This window comes from Diceros bicornis, chromosome 4, assembly GCF_020826845.1.
Source record: "Diceros bicornis minor isolate mBicDic1 chromosome 4, mDicBic1.mat.cur, whole genome shotgun sequence".
Taxonomy (NCBI): domain Eukaryota; kingdom Metazoa; phylum Chordata; class Mammalia; order Perissodactyla; family Rhinocerotidae; genus Diceros; species Diceros bicornis.
The window spans coordinates 94,777,529-94,782,200 of NC_080743.1; positions in this window are offsets into that span (position 1 = coordinate 94,777,529).

Sequence of the window (4,672 nt, forward strand, 5' to 3'; positions counted from 1 at the left end):
AATTAAGCTTTAATATTTTAATTAAACTCTAAAATGGGAGCAGGTGCTAGCAATTTCTGAAAATATTGAACACTTGAGAGCACAGGGGATGGATTTCCATAAAAGTGTTTTTGCTTGCTCGAAGCAAAGTTAGATTTTTTTCAGTTCTCTGTTAACATATCAGACGGTAACTGACCAAAGACAGGGACCATATCTAACTCAGCTTTTTCATCCTAGCGTCTTGCATGGTGGCTTTGCCATAGCAGGCTATCAGTTAATGTTTGGGGAACTGATCTGAGATGTTGGCAAAGAGAATTTATTAACGAAACACTGTCAATCTCAAGTTGCTGCAGTTGTTGCTGAGAACAACAGCCAGCTGACTTTATTTTAATAAAGCGTTACATCTGATAAAGACTATCTCTAGGTTATAGCATAATAACGCACAGGCATGGAGAATCAGAAGATTTATGTGAAGAGAAAGAAAAGAATAGCTAAAAATAACAAATGTTTATCACTCAAAGGTGTAAGCCACCTGAAAAGGAGTAAGTTTATACAGGTACTTGCTAACGTCTGTTCTTACCTCCCAGGCTGTCAATTCTATGGAGACAAGGAAAGTGTCTATCACCTAACACAGGGCCCAGCCCACAGAAAGAGCTTCATAAATGTATGTTGCAAGCGTGCATTAAAAAATAATTACCGTTACATTTTAAAAGTACAAATCTCGGCTACCAGGGTCTCCTTTCTGGCTTTGGAAGGCAAGGAGAATAATAGAATGGTCACTTGGAGAGCAGAGTGCAATATTCCAGCGGTGTGGGGGACCTAGTGGACATTTAATTCCTTATTATAGACACTTGGATTGTTTCCAGCATGTTGTTATTATGCACCATAGAATAAGCAAAATTAATGGAAAATGAATTATATATTTAAAAAATATTCAAGGAAAAAAAATCCTGACAAAAGGACTTCATGTATTTTTTATTCAAATAGATGAAAATTAATTTTATAGGTAAAAATGCTTAAATAGACATAGCTTTGCAAGACTTCCTTTTAGAGTACCAAAATTACCCATATGTGAAAAGCCACTGTTAGGAATGTTCACCTTTTAATGAATTGCCTTGGGAGCAGATAGTTTCCCACTAAATCTCCTGGCTTAAAGACAGCAGAGGTTTCCAGACTCTAGTCATACAGCTGCTATAGCCCTCTGGTGGTCTCTGCCACCACCGGAGGCTCCAGGGAGTTGGCTTTGCCACCTCACTTCAACCCCTGTCATTTGGCTTTCTGAACCCCTCCCCTCTCTAGGGTCTGACTCCTGCCTTTTTCTTACCCCTAGAGGACGGATTTGGCCATTGTATTAATCAAGTCTCTTTAATCTGTATTTTTGATGCTTTGACATCTTGGAGCCTTGCTAACCCTGAGGGACTGCTCCTCCCAGGGCTAGCTAATTCCTAGAGATAGCAAACAACTCACCTGGCCTGAGGAGTGTGCCCTTCATAAGCAAGCCAACCAATCCAAAACCTACACTCCAACACCTCCTTTATTGGGCCCTTACCCTTGGGGCCACTACCCACCAGCCCTGATCACCCCAGAGCCAGCTACCAGATAACCAGGGATAGCCCCGATGCCCCAGAGCTGAACTTATTCAAACTAGCCAATCCTATGCCTGCTTCCCTTGCCTTGCTTGTACCTTCCCATGGAAATCACAATAAAGGCTGTTGCCCATCTTTTTCCTTCACTTTCCTCTGCCTCCTGACTGACTCTGGTGCTTTCTCATGTGGCCCCTGTGGTGTGGCATGCCCCTGCTCTGGGATCTGTGAGTATACCAAACAATTTTTTTTTTTTTTTTGGTGAGGAAATTGACCCTGAGCTAATGACTGTTTCCAATCTTCCTCTTTTTGCTTAAGGAATATGGTCCTTGAGCTAATATCTGTGCCGATCTTCTTCTTCTTTCTCTATTTTGTATGGGACACTGCCACAGCATGGCTTGACGAGTGGTGTGTAGGTCCGTGCCGAACCCCGGGCTGCCGAAGCAGCGTGCACGAATTTAACCCCTACGCTACAGGCCCGGCCCCCAAATAATCTTTTCAATGGCAATCGTCTCCTGATCTGTCGGCCTCACCATATCTGAAAAATAATAAAATCTACATTTGAAAACTGTCGCCCATAGTGCGACCATTTCTTATCCTCTTGCACTTAATGAATTGTCTAGAACATTTGATTGAGGCTGAATAACACTTAGTTTCAACAAGAATAGCTAATACTTATTGATTGCTTACTAGGTGCCAGGTACTGTTCTGGGCACTGGGGATACAGCTATGGACAAAATGTTCCTGTCCTCACAGAGTTTATGTTCTAGTGAGGAGACACAAATCGTACACAAATACACACAGAATATGTCAGATGCCCTGAGGAAAAACAAAGCAGGACAGGAAGGTAGAGAGCGACAAGGGAGTGTATCTTTACGTAGAATTGACATTTAAGCAGAAACTGGAATGATGGTGAGGTTGGATCTTACGTAAAGTTGAGTCAGCTAGGCAGTAGCATCTGGGGGAATATGCCCATTTCTCGGAAGATCACTTGGGGTTAGCATCTGGGATACCATCCCAGGAGATCCAAGAGTCCTTCAAAGTGAATACTCCTGCTTCTGATCATTTCTGCTGAAGGAGAAGGAAAAAGAAAGAAGGAAGAGGAAGCAGGAAGACAAAAAAGTTAGAGAAAGAAAAAAGAAGAAAGAAGTAAAAACGTAACAAAGAAGAAAGAAGAGGAAGATAAAGAGGGAGGAAAAGAGGAAGGTGAAGAAGATTGGTAGGTAGATACACTGGAGTTGGGTTTTGGCCTCAGTATTTGACTAAAAACTACGACATACCTTCAGAAGCTTGAAACCTCTAGAAGGCTGAATAGCCAAAAGCCCACTTCAAGGTCCTTCCTCCCATCCTGGAAACTGGGTGTGGTCAATAATCCTGTGATCATGCAGGTTAGCGTCATATCTAATCTGCGTAGCTATGTCATCTATACAGAGAAAATCTTCATTTGGTTTTATTTTTAATACTGACTATGCATTTTTAAGTACTAGTAAGAATTTCTAGATGAAATTGGGAGTGAAAAAAATCTTTTGCGCTTCATATGTTCCAATTTTATAAGTCAGTTGAGGTAAAAAAAATACATATATATTTAGCTTTATCAGAGTAAAATATGCAAAAATTAATGATTGAAAATCCTTACTGTTATGTACAAAAGTAATTAAGACATTGGTAATAGTTCAGTTTAGTATGGAAATAGATTGACGTTAATCCGACTATTAACAGGGTGTGTTGCCTCCATTAGTTTAGGAAGAATATTATATCCTTTATGAGACAATTAATGGTTACAAAAACTTAAATAATCACGAGGAAGAATAATAGAAATTGGATTATATCAATTTTAATCTTCAATTTATTTTGTGCACTAGCATTTATAACATCAAAGAAAATAAACATTATGAGCTGTATTTAATTTTTAGTTACTTGATTCCATTTAGACCATAAGGTTTGAAGAAAAGTCCTATTTCAGTTGGGAAGATGTGGTAATATTTTACATCTTGTGACACGACCTTAAAGGCAAAATGTTACTTTGCTACCTTAAACAATTAGGAAAGTGGAAAGATTTAAAACTGTGTATAACAACATTCATGATTAATCTTAGCTCCAAGGATAAAAATATAAAGAGAATAAAAAAAAAGAAAAGAAGAAAGTATTGAAGAAAATATGGTCTCCACCTCCTCTCCCGTATGTATACATATCTTGCTGTTCCACTGGCCTCAGTTAGAAGTGGAGGTGTGGTAGGAAATATGGGTTATACCACCCTGTAGAGCCCACTGCTGACTGACGAACCTCACAGCTTACCATCTGCTCCATAAGGTCAAACTTTAAAAACTTTAAATATCAAAATTTTAATTATAAAATGTAATAATACTCTTAAAAATAAAATTTTAGATTTATTCTGGTACCCCAGAAGTTCATTCTTTAAGGGTAGTGTTAGACTTAAGTCAGAGCTTTGGCTAACCATTTAATTTTTTAAACGACTTTCCATTCAGACAAAAGGTATATTTGGTGCTCTACTCGTTGTTGTCGTTGTTATTATTTTGTTGCTACATGTTGGAAAGTTTGTTTCCTTATTGAGAATATAAATAAAATGAATTACTTCTCCTTAACTTTCATTGTAGACCAGGTCTCCTTGCTGTGTTTCTTGGCTGGGGAACAGGACTCATTGTCTGGAGGATGTGGCATAAAACAAAAGGAATATAATAGCCAAACTCTCCCCTCCACCCTGCAAATGGTTTGTAGAGTTGGCCTGAGAATATCATAACTACTCTGCTTCATTTGCTCTTTGTTTAGATTGAAAGTACATATTTCAAACATTGTTTAAAGGAGAAAAGGAATTGTGTCAAAATGTTTCAGGAGATGATTTAGGTTAGAGGTAAAGAACATCTTCCTGATTACTAAATGGTAGTGGAACCTAAAGAGAAGTGATTAATGCTCTCCTTAGATCATGACATGATTCTTAAAGGGGGTTATTTAAAAGCCTAGAAATAGTACTGTTTTACTGACTAATGCCTGCTGAATAGGAAAGTAGGAGGCGTGAAATTCTTAATTTTTAAATAGCGAAGTTCCTTCCTGGATATTGTTGGTAACTTGCAGAATCCTAGAGGGATCTGTGA